This window comes from Aethalodelphis obliquidens, unplaced genomic scaffold (genome assembly GCF_003676395.1).
Source record: "Aethalodelphis obliquidens isolate GAN/ISIS:26980383/991018 unplaced genomic scaffold, ASM367639v1 scaffold56, whole genome shotgun sequence".
Classification (NCBI taxonomy): Eukaryota; Metazoa; Chordata; class Mammalia; order Artiodactyla; family Delphinidae; genus Aethalodelphis; species Aethalodelphis obliquidens.
In genome coordinates, this window is record NW_020838000.1 from 7,165,422 (window position 1) to 7,178,740 (window position 13,319).

General features: G+C 39.2%; 1 protein-coding gene across 1 annotated transcript in view; it reads right to left on the reverse strand.

Annotated features, from left to right (window-relative positions):
- Nucleotides 1-13,319, reverse strand: part of KCNH8 (potassium voltage-gated channel subfamily H member 8) — a 387,230-nt gene that overhangs the window by 260,573 nt on the left and 113,338 nt on the right. The window lies entirely within an intron of this gene.

Here is a 13,319-nt window from a genome sequence, read left to right on the forward strand (position 1 = left end):
TTCCTTACTTCATAGATGTGTTGTAGAGATTCGTGAGAAATGCTTAGCACGATGTCTGGCACAAATAAGTACTCAATAAAAATTATTATTAAGAGTATTATTCACATCTTATGGCTACTATATTGACAAATAAGAATGTAGGGCAATAAAAAACAGGACACAGTTGTTAAGCGCTTAGAGATAACTTCTGGAGGAGAGCCTGAAAGACAACATTCAAGGGAGGTTCAAATTTTTTGAGATTAACTTAGAGCGGTGTTTACAGGCAAAAACATGCATATTAGAGATGGGGTGTAAGACAAGACATGTATAAAATGCGTTGGTGGGTGACTTTCAGGTTCAGAATGAATTAGAGACTATTATGAAATCACTCATTCATTCGCTCACGAAACTAAAGTTGAACAGAGTCAGTGTATCAGATGGTATTAGAGGCTGGGATTTTAAAGATAATAAAAAGAAAACGAAAAATGGAAAGAACTGTGGCATAAATTGTTAAATGAAAAAATATCATGATTCGGTGTAGTATGTTATTAGATGAACTATTTGTCAGAAAATATATAAACCCATATAGACATGTACGTGTATCCCCAAACAGGAAGTGTTTAGGTATACCTAAAACCAAGTGGGTTAACTGGTAACTGCAGATGTCTTCAGAGAGAGCAACTATGGGCAGAGGTGACAGAAATACTTATTTTTGCCATATTCTTACTACATCCTTTGAATTTTATATCATATGCTTTATGTATTACTTATTAAAAAACTAGGATTTTAGGGCTTCCCTGGTGGTGCAGTGGTTGAGAGTCCGCCTGATGATGCAGGGGACGCGGGTTCGTGCCCCGGTCCGGGAAGACCCCACATGCTGCGGAGCGGCTGGGCCCGTGAGCCATGGCCGCTGAGCCTGCGCGTCCGGAGCCTGTGCTCCGCAACGGGAGAGGCCACAACGGTAAGAGGCCCACGTACCGCAAAAAAAAAAGAAACAAGAAAAAAACTAGGATTTTAAAAGAGGTTTGCAGCAGACATCATATCTTGTATGCCATGAGAAAAGAGGAATCCCAGCTACTTCTTGGTGGCCAGCAGGACAGGCACTGATGATCTGTTCCATGGGCTTTCCCATCTCTTTTTAAACATCTGTTGCATGTTTCCATAGAACCCCATCAGCTGGCAGAACAAACCCACTCTACTCAGGTTTGCTCCAATTACCTCCTAAGCCCAGAGTAAAAATCCAAGTACTAACATCTGCATCCTGCCTGGGCCGGGCTCACCCATCTCCTTGCCCAGTCACCCTATCCCTCTGCAGAACAGTCAGAGCTTAAAATCCATACTGGGAAGCCTTCAGTGGCACATTGTTTTGAGGCCATGGGAGTGAATTAAATTATCCAAGACTAATGTTTAATTCTCTCACACTCTGAAGAAGCATCTATTGATGGTGTACGATGGATGGACTTTGTTCCAGGTGCAGAGAGGCAGAAAAGTGTATTAGATGCAGTCCCTGCCCTTAAAGATCAGCCTTGAACCTATGGGAGTTCCCAGCTAGGTCCAGAGGGGGGCACCCTCCTATTGGTCTTGGTCTCACCAACTCTGCACAGTTCTGGGTAACTCTTTTACCATTAGTTTCTCTTCCTCCTTCCATTCTAAAATTTAGGCTGAGAGCTAATGCAAATGCAGAACATTGGCAAAGTACTCAAATGTCCTGAAAGAGCTTTTAATGTTTTTTCAGAAGCCGTTTTTCAGTCGACTGCTGACATGTTTATTGACTCTACTATATGCCATGTGACATGGTTCTACCATATGGCAGTTCCTAGAGTGAGGTGACAGGGGGGTGTAAAAAGATGAATAAAGTATAATCTCTAGCTTTAGGATGTTACAACATAATTAAAGAAATGCATGAATATCTGTAACATTAAAATACAGCATATCGTAAGTACCAAATCAGTGGTACACAGATAACTACTCCCAGAGTTGAGAAACTGAAGATCCAGGGCTTTTAAAATGACTAGCTAGGAATAAGACAAAAATGGGTGGAGATAATTATCAAAAGACCTGGAGGGTTGGAGCAGATGCCTGGATGGCCCAGGCTCAGAGTGTGAATGGAGAAATAGGAATTAGAGACAGAGAAAATACATAACATTACATTTTGTCCTAAAGTCCAGTTTCCCATCATTTAAACAGCCACAATAGTTTTCTTTTGTTAGTTTTTATCTGTCTTTCTACTTTTGACCCTTGCAGGGACTTGTATTTTATAGCTGTGTCTTGCACATAGCATGCATTTAATTTTTTTTAAAGTACGACATGAAGATACATCCACCAACCTGAGACTGATATATTTACTTTTATTATGATTACCATATTACATTGTCTTTTTCTTTTTTTTAACCAACTTAATTTGTGCTTTCTCTTCACTGTGTTTTGTTATTTTGCCTTTTCCACTTTCAAAAATTAGAAAGTATAACACACCTGAAAAAAGGTTTAATAACAGTATTTAAAAACAACAGTAAACACCCGTGGATGGTGAAAACCCCTGTGAGCACCACACAAATCGTATTTCCCTCCTTCCCCAAAGAAGAAAACCATAACTTGAATTTTTGTAATAATCATTCCCATTTACACAGTTTTTACCACTTACATATGTATCCTCATGTTGCCTATTTTTTCTGATTCTTATGGCATATATTATGGTAGTTCATTCTACATACTTTTTAGTGACTTGCTTCTTTTATTAATTTCCTTAGCATCTTTATAATTGTTTATGGACATAAGAAAAGACCAGTCCTTCAGAGCTACAATAAGCTTCTGAAAAAAGCCGCTAAAGGATTCACCAAATTGCCTGATATGTGCATTTCAATTAAGGATTATAGTGTGTTTGGGGTACTGAATTCTTCCTGCAAATACCCTGCAAAAACAAAGCAAAACAGAAAAAAAAAAAAAGTCATGTATTTGAGCTTTTCTGTTTATAGGTAGCACTTGTCCTGTCCTTGATATGTAATTGCATTTCAATTCGAGAGAATTTAGTGGCAATCGGCTTCTCATAAAGCTTAGTGTACTAGCTACGTGAATAGTCCTTCTGTTTGGAAAAGAGTAGCTCCTCTTCCCAGCTATCTACTTAGAAACATATGCTTTTCTGAATACCAGTCCTGGAATCTCCAAAGAAGAAATGTGACATTTACTTTAGAATTATGGAAAACAAAGCCACTGCCGTAATGATTATGAACCCATCAGGGGTATATCACGAACCATACATATGTCAAGGGTACTTAACCTTTTAAATTTTTTTTTTTTTTTTGCGGTACGCGGGCCTCTCACCCTTGTGGCCTCTCCCGTTGCAGAGCACAGGCTTCGGACGTGCAGGCTCAGCGGCCATGGCTCACGGGCCCAGTCGCCCCGCGGCATGGGGGATCCTCCCAGACCGGGGCACAAACCCGTGTCCCCTGCGTCGGCAGGCGGACTCTCAACCACTGCGCCACCAGGGAAGCCCTAACCTTTTAAAGAATCAATTATGCATATGTGATATGCATCTAAATGCCACACAGCTTTTTCCTCCTTGTTTCTAGGTCATCCTTTTGTGTAAATTTAGTTTCGAAGTGCCGGTAAACAGTAAGATTTAAATGTGTTTACATTCTGAGTAGTTGATTATTTATCTAAATGGCTCCTTAGCCAAAAGCTTTCATGGATCACCAGAGGGAATCTCAGGGTTGGTGGAGACCCAGGTCATTTGCTCTGAGTCCCTACTGTAGGGTACCACTTTCCCATTCAAATGGAGATGTACTATTCATTGTCGACTGCCAGGCACAAAGGGAATGGGAGTTGGAAAGGCAAAATATAGAAGGAAAAAAAAGAGGAGAACGCAAACACTGATCCACTACTAGCTCCTTTCATCCTCAGCCCATTTTTCAGATGAGAAAACTAAGACCTGGAGAACTTTAGTGTCCAGTCCAAGGTTTGAAGGGAGGGATTAAAATCCAGTCTATGTGACAAACAATGTTTACTACGTCATGCATCCTTTCTGTAAAGAAGTGACTTGTTCTCTACTTCCAGCAGAAATGGGTTAATTCTAGAAAAATATTTTTACCCCTTCAGTCTACAAAGACCTCAAAGGCACAGATTTTTCTCTATAGAGATCATTTATTAGAAGTTCATTGATGACATCTCCTAAACCGGTCTGGATCTCTCAACAACCTCTAGGACACTTCCTCATTTCCTCCAGAAAGTCAATATTTCAAAAACATGACAACAACCTTCTTGGCTCCAAAATATTTTGCATAGGCCCACTCCAGAGTCCCTCAGGAGACAAAGAAATGTAGTTGCAATTCAAACGATCTGGATTCTGACCTCTTCAGTATCCCTAAAATTTCCCCATTGAAATGCCCTTCTACTAGGTAGAAGGGTATTTAGTGGCCGAAGCCACTAAACGTGCATTCCAAGGAGCCTAGAGGCACTGATCTAAGCTCGATAGATATTGGTTTGAAATCTCAGGTTAACTTAAAAATCCAACAGAATTTCGCATTTATGCTTGTTTGAGTGGTTTTTTTTATTATGTTTTAATATGGACCTGCCATATTTTTAATTCAATTGAAAATTCAGGAGGATATGCTGTTTGTTTTCTATGACTCTGCATACTGTTTAGTACACGCCTACATCACCTAAGTTTGAGATTCACGACTGGTAGAATGGTGTATGCTTAAGAGATTGGACAGATCCAGATCACTCTCCCCCTCAACCTTGGTCCTTTAAGACAACCAGCTCAGCACCCGGTCTAAGAATCCTCCACATGGAGACCCCAAGCCAGTGACACCAAAAGACACACTGAGAGATACTAAGAGATACTAACTGAGCATCACTGAGAGATACTAACTGGGCATCAAAGAGAAACCTGTACCCCTGGCTCCTTCTGCCGAAGACACAGAAACTGAGACTTTGATGGTCCAAATCTTTATTTCTGAAAAGTGCCCCTGATACAGGTTCTCTTTTAAAACCAAATCTTGTGTTGCGTTAGCTAGTACTCATGTGAACAGACTCGCATACCACACAGATGGGCAAACTTGAATCTTATAGGCCTCCATTTTCTTGTAGAGGGGAAGAAACAAGCATGAAATTTTAATTTTCTTTTATGGGTTGCTCCCAAGCTGTCTGAATTACACTTACATACAGGTCCAACAAAGACAACATCTGTACCTCTTGTGATATCGATCACCGCCATCTCTCGAGACTACTTTATCCAGGTACAGAGAATATGAATGCTTATGACTTTAAAATATTTAAATGATCTTTGCACTTTATATTGCTTTCGGGGAGCTTAATTGTATCATTTCCAAGTATGATGGCATCTGTATTAGATTAATGGTACTGGCTGCAAGCTAAAGTCCTCAGTATGCTCTCTGCTAAAATTTAGAGGCTGCTTGGAATTGAGGACTTATTCTAACCTTACTTTAAAAAGCAGATGGCAAATTTGCAAAGAGGGATTCTCCTAGTCATTACAATTTACACATCACCTAGTAGCATGCTTCAAATGGTTATATTGCTAACGTTCATCATTTATGGTTTGATTTCTAACATACTGCATAAATGATCACTTCAGGCAAAGATTAGAAGAAAACTTTGTAACAAAGCAAAGCTCAAAGCCGGAACCCTAGGGCTGAAGTCATAGTAGAAAGCAGAAAGTTGTGTATATGTATGAGTACATCTTGCTCTCTTAAGGCCAATAAACAAGTAAACACGGAGACAAATATAAACTAATGTGCTTCACCACCTCGCCAGTGAAGCTAGCAGCCTCACTGGGAACTTCTTAGAAATGGAGAATCTCAAGCCTCAGCACACACCCCCTAAATAAGAATCTGTATTTTAACAAGATTCATATGCACATTGTAAAGTCTGAGAAGCTCCTTTAGAATATCACTGGAAAGATCTAGAAGAACCTAGTCACAGTAAACGAATGAGGGAGGGCACCTGCGTGGCTGAGAACAAAAAAGGAAAGGAGACTGATTTTCATCATATTCTCTTTTTAGTGTTTGAATTTTGTAGTATATGCATGAATACCTATTCGGAAACATCTTAAAATGTATTTAACCATGCATTTGAATGCCTTAATAAAAATAACTTGATTAAAGACAAATAGTAATCTTGATGAAGTAGAAAGAATCTAGATCAACAAATTTTAAAATTTCCAATAAACAAAGATAAAAGCTTATTAAGACGAATAAATTCAAAGCAAGTTTAGTATACTCTTTATCATAATTTGGTATTAGCAAAATCACCAGTAAGTTTTGCAAATTCCATTTTTCAGCTGTGTGAACTTCAGTGGTGAGTGGTGCTATTTCTTTTCAGGTGCACTGTCTCTTAGAATTCAGTAAATGAGTTTCATTTAGAAAAAGAATGATTTTTAATTAAGACAGGAGGGCAGGATTCATCAAAAGTAAAATGAACGAGGGAGAAACCAGAAAATCTCAAAGGCAATAATAACAAAACATGTTTGGTATTTTATCCACAATTGATTCTCTACGAATACATTTGAAATAATACTAAAATATGCCCCAGTTCTCTGGGGTTCTTGTCTAATAGAATCAGTCGTTTAGACAAATGGTCTTTCACATAATCTGTTTACTTTCTTAAAAATTAGATTATCTATACTCTGTCACTGGAATGAACACTCTAAGGGACAGTGGTTTGTTTTGTTCATTAATTTAGTCACAACCTCTGGAATGGTGCCTGGTACCTAGTAGGTGCTCAATAAGTATTTGTTAAGCAAATGAGTGAAATAAACTTGGAACCTATTAGTTTTTATTAAAGCACATCAAATGAGGGCAATTGTTTGTAGCCAAATCTATTGTTTTATTATTTAGCAGGAATCATTTATAACCAGCAACTTTAAAAATAAAGTCAGAACTGCCCTGAACAGTCCATCTCATGCCCATAGTTTTCATCCTGACCTGCTACTTTTAGTAAAGTCTTCAGTAAGCATAAATAGAAAATTTTATTTTCTATTAGGAAACCACTTAAGAAAAAAAAAAAAAGAAACAAACAAATGAAGTTAAATAATGCCAAACAAAGCCCTTTCTCCAAAATATAAAATGAAATTACGAGGCACTTTCACTCAGTAAAGAAAACTACTATGTGTACATGAATTCAGCATTTGGGAATCCTTAGGGACTCTTCAGGGCTACTTCGTAGTTTTCTAATCCAGGACACTGTCTTTTAGCCACTACCCTAGTGAAGGTAGGCTAACCTGTTTCCAACAGTGCCTAGAGAAAAGAAATAGGCATGATGTAAATATCCCTGCCTCATAATGTCTACTAAATAATAATGGCTATTATTCCTACATTTTCATATTCATGATTCCTGTCCCTCCCTACCTCTCCTCCCTCAAATCAAATATGAACCATAAGTGAGCTGCCTGGGAAGGTCAAGCTTTTTTCCAGCTTTTGCAAACAGAGGAGGAGAAAGCGCAGTGTTCACTATACTTTCTCCCTTTTCAAATATATAAGACTGGATGATACAAAAATCCCAGCTCTCCCAGTCCAGAGGAGGGGTCAGGGAGAGAGGAAGTTAGGCAGAAACTGACAGGGAGGGCTTAACAAGCCTTGGCAATCGGGGAACCTGGATTTTCTGGCACAAGTCTCATTTTATTCTCTTAAATAAACAAATTACCAAATAGGTAGCTAATTGTGGTTTCAATTTTACACCCTTGTAAAACTTTTCTTAGGAGTTTATTTAAAGACAAAATAAGACCATGTGACAGTATTTTTGTTCAGAAAGACATAGCTATTTCTTTGGGCATCTTACTGGACCTATTGAAAGACAGATTAAATGGAACGCAGCAAATGAAACCAGCCACATTCTGTGTCTATGCAGATTCCCCAAATATTTCATTTAACTTGTCCCTTGATCATCCTCCAGCACAACCTAGAGTTTGCTTGCAATGACATTTAATTCGAAGAATATTTCCTTTTAATTTCAAACAAACTAGAACAGGCTCTTTACTGCACATACGTGAAGATTTGAAAAAAGGGGATTCATTCAGCCATATTTTAGTCATTTTATTATTTTTCTTTTACACTTCAAGGGCTTTCCAATTTAATTTTTTTTTTTTTTTTTTTTTTTTTTTTTTTTTTGCGGTACACGGGCCTCTCACTGCTGTGGCCTCTCCTGTCGCGGAGCACAGGCTCCAGAGGCGCAGGCTCAGCAGCCATGGCTCACGGGACCAGCCGCTCCGCGGCATGTGGGATCTTCCCAGACCGGGGCACGAACCCGTGTCCCCTACATCGGCAGGCGGACTCTCAACCACTGCGCCACCAGGGAAGCCCCACCAATTTGAATTTTTGAAGACAACAGATACAAATTAGTGTGCCCAGTGCCCCAGAGTGGACTGACTTTCCTCTCTCCCTTCAAACTTTGTTTATATTCTATGGAAGCTAATGCAATGCAAATGTTTCTCATCATTTGGTAGCTTTTTCCAGAACCTCATCTAGCCACTGCATAGTCTTCTCTGCTTCCCAGTACTCACGTTAAACAAGAAAGATGAGGGGTTCTACAAGAGAGAATTAATTTAGGTAGCAGGAAACACAAGAGTAAAAGAATTTGATAGTTATTCCACAGCTGTAATATTAGCATTTTTATTCTAGTGTCTTTATAATGATGCAGAGAGAGTGCAAAACTTGAATTAAGGTGATAGCTGCAGGTCTCTGGGAATTTGTGGGCGAGGTGGAGGCAAGAGGAAGACGACAATAATGTAGAAGCAAACCAACACAGGTCAATGCTGACTCGGCGTCAGTAAACCAAGATAACTAGGAAAGAGGCGGCTACGTAAATTAGACAGAAATAAGGCAGACAGTAGGTGCTGCTTATTAAACAGGTAGGATATGCCAGGCTCTCAGGTCCGCATTTTGCATTTCTGGTCCTCACAAAAGCATCTTATGCTTTTATTACAGATGAAGGGGGTTTGGTTCATAAAGGTTGAGTAACGTGACAATGCAAGTTAAAATATCCTCAGAGCTACAATACTCCTGATCTCGGTGGATGACAACAAGAGGTGAAGGAGAGCTAGAATCTGCATAGGGACATCACCAAGTCCACTGTTTCCTAAAGTGCAGCCCTGGTCCACCTCGCCTATTGGGATCTCCTAGGATGCTTATTAAGGTTGCAATTTCTCAGGCCTCACTTCAGATCTATTAAATTAGAATCTCCAAGGGATGGGAGCCCTGGATCTTCATTTTAAACACCACCACTAGATGATATATATTTCCAAAACGATTGAGACCATCTGCCCTAATGGAAGGTTCACATCATATACGTCAGCCTCATCTTGGGAAGGGGATATCCACTTTGTAGGTGAGTATATATTTAATATATAAGGTTTTGGAGAATTCTGTTCTAAATAATAACCCCTTTGATTTTATGATTTTTCTATCATTCCTAAAGAGACTTTAATAATTAGCTCAGTTAATAGTACTACAGGAGCTCAAAGTTTGGGGATGATTAGAAAGGTCCATATATAACCTAATGCCCAATCTATAATCCCATAGGCCCTCTCTGCAATATTCTGTCTTGTGGTGGCACAAGTACCTACTGATGGGGACCTCACTCTTTCACAAACCAGTGACACCAATGCTGTGATGGTGAAGGGTGCTAACCTTCTCCACATATGGATTTAACCCCTGCTTTGGTCTTATTACCTAGAATAATTTTTGCAAAGAAAAACATCATTCTCCTGTTTTAAATTTTTTAAAGGCTTTCCATGGCAATTGGAATGAACCTCAAACATCTCTATTATGGCCCATAACACCTTATCTAGGATTTCACTTACTCCTTACCTGCTATCTAACATTTGAGAATGTCCTTCCCAGCTCTCTCCCAAGGCCTGTGCCCATGCAGTTTCTTCCCGCTGTGTTTCATCCTTCAGGTCTCAGACCAAATGTCCACTTTTCAGAGTGTCATTCCCTGACTATGTCATCTAAATAAGTCACCCCACATTATTTTCTATCATTATAGTCTGCTTTTTCTCTTAAGACTGAGTATTACAATTTTTAATGATGTTTCAACATGTTTATTTATTTATGATTTTTTAGCCATTCAAACCCAAGCCCACTATATGCAAAACTACAAATAGATGCTAAACTCTATAAGGAAATGGTCTATCCTTGGATATTCCATCATCAAGCACTTATGTGGGTGTGTATTTTTTTTTAATTAAATCTTGTCTCTATCAAACACACACACACACACACACACACACACACATTTTCCTGAGTGAATGCTATGGGTACATCTGAGTTATGTTGACCAGACACCATGGCAGCCACCTAACCTGCAATAAGAAAACTGCCTTCACATGAAAAAACTCATTTCTGTTGATGATTAGATTTTAGGTTGAACACCTTTCAGACCTAAGTCATGAGGAGGTATAAATATGAAATAAAACATATCTGTGGGGCTTCCCTGGTGGTGCAGTGGTTGAGAGTCCGCCTGCCGATGCAGGGGACACGGGTTCGTGCCCCGGTCCGGGAAGATCCCACATGCCACGGAGCGGCTGGGCCCGTGAGCCATGGCCGCTGAGCCTGTGCGTCCGGAGCCTGTGCTCTGCAACGGGAGAGGCCACAACAGTGAGAGGCCCACGTACCGCAAAAAAAAACAACAAAAGAACAACAAAAAACATATCTGCGGACATTTTATACTTTGGATGAACACTGGTCTATATACGAGATATCTTAGAATTGGGTTCTGGCTCTCTCAATAAGCTGTGTGACTGTGCCCCAGTCACCTGCCTTCTCTGGGTGGGAGCAATGGAGGTTATGAGAAACAGTCAGATCGGAGGCATCTTTAGAAGGAGAGGCTGAACGAGTTTGCCAATGAATTCAACTGCAGCAGGAGAGAAAAAAAGAATCAAAGAATGATGCCAATCCTTTTGTGTTAGGAACTAGACAGGTAGAGGTGCATTTTATGAGATGAAAAAACAAATAACCCTGCAGATTTGAGGGATTTCAAGAGTTTGGTATTTGTACAATGTTTAAGAAGCATAAATAGCATCCAAGAAGACATGTCAAGTAGGTAGTTGAATAAATGAGTCTGAAGTTTGAATAAAATATCTGTGCTGAAGGTATAAATGTGGACTTAATGGGAATTAGATAATTTAGAGAGTATAACTAGAGCAAAGATGAGGTCTGAGTACTGAGTCAGGAGACTTTCACATTTAGAGGTTGGAAAATCAGGAGAAGCCAGCAAATGAGACTGGGAGGGGCCAGTAAGGTAGAAGCAACAAGAAGGATGTCACAAAACGAATCACATTTCCAGCTCACTACTAAGTATATTCTATGTTTTAAAGATGATTTGCAGGGCTTACCTGGTGGCGCAGTGGTTAAGAATCCGCCTGCCAATGCAGGGGACGTGGGTTTAAGCCCTGGTCCGGGAAGATCCCACATGCCGTGGAGCAGCTAAGCCCATGTGCCACAACTACTGAGCCCGAGTGCCACAACTACTGAAGCCTGCACGCCTAGAGCCCGTGCTCCACAACAAGAGAAGCCACTGCAATGAGAAGCCCCTGCAACGCAACGAAGAGTAACCCCTGCTCGCCACAACTAGAGAAAAGCTCGTGTGCAGCAATGAAGACCCAACACAGCCAAAAATAAAAATAAATAAAATAAATAAATTTATTAAAAAAATAAATATGATTTGCAGGATGGATTTTTAAGTAAATCAACATAATCATGTTCTGAGTCAGAAGACACTGGACAAGATGTGGGCTGTGACATTGCACACTCTGTAGTTAAAAGAATGACCATAAAGTTCTTAGCAGGGCTTCCCCACCCTTTTCCCTGCTTTGCTAAAGTACAGATATGTGGGATGGGAAGTAAGAGAAGGTTTTAGATAAATCAATGAGTCTTTCAGGCAAGTCTAATTACTTTGCATTCAAATGAACTTATTTTCACTAGAAGTGCATGCTTTCATTATCAAACTAATGTAGCCATATTACAAAGCCTTAGGAAACCAGAGAAAAAATAAACATGTTCCCCATGATTCTACCTTTCTCAGCTACTGGTCATAATTTTAAACTAGTTTCTTAAACTTTTTAACTAGTCATAAGTAATCATATAATTGTGAAACTGATTTTTTTTTCACTTGTTATTACCTGGCCAGGTTAATAAGATCTGTTCAGTTAGATATTTGGATAAGTCAGCTTGCAGGTATTCAGGAAGATATTTTAATTTTCATTAAAAGAGAGATATGGGAAAAGAAATGCTCTCATCATCCGAGCCACTGTGCCCTTTTACCTTCTCTTCCCACTCATTCCTGTCTTGGAATTTAATTGTGGTGTCTAGAGCTGTGGCAGTCATTCTGTGACCTTGAGGTGGCATGCCTGAGTGTGGCAGAACTAAAGGGTGGAAAAAGCTTAAAATTTTTATGACATCTTTAAATAACAGAATTAATGCCAAGTATTTTCCTCTATATCCCCTTCTCCCTTTCCTTCTCCCCACAGGTAACCACTAGTTTATTCTCTATATCTGTGAGTCTACTTCTTTTTTCTTATATTCACTAGTTTGTTGTATTTTTCAGATTCCATACACAGGTGACGTTATACTTTCTCTGACTTATTTCACTTAGCGTAATACCCTCCAAGTACATCCATGTTGCTGCAAATGGCAAAATTTCATTTTTTTTATGGCTGAGTAGTATTGCATTGTATAAAGTGACCACATCTTCTTTATACATTCATCTGTTGATGGACACTTAGGTTACTTCCATATGTTTGCAATTGTAAATAATGCTGTGAATATTGGGGTGCGTGTATCTATTCAAATTAATGTTGTTGTTTTTTGGGGGGTGTACACCTACGAGTGGAATTGCTGGGTCGAATGGTATCTCATTGTGGTTTTGATTTGCATTTCCCTAATGATTAGTGATATTGAGCATCTTTTCATGTGCCTGTTGGTCATCTGCTTTTCTTCTTTTGAAAAACGTCTATTCAGTACTGATGCCCATTTTTAAATCAGGTTATTTGTTTTTTGAAGTTGAGTTGTTTGAACTGTTTCTATATTTTGGATATTAATCCCTTATCGGTCATATCATCTACAAATATTTTCTCCCATTCAATATGCTGCCCTTTTGTTTTCTTGATGGTTTCCTTTGATGTGCAAAATGTCTTTGAGTTTAATTAGGTCCCTTTTGTTTATTTTTGCTTTTATTTCCTTTGCTTTAGGAGACAGATCCAAAAAAACATTGCTGCGATTTATGTCAGAGTGTTCTGCCTATGTTTTCCTCTAGGAGTTTTATAGTTTCTGGTCTTACATTTAGGCCTTTAATCTATTTTGAGTTTATTTTTGTGTACAGTGTTAGAGAAT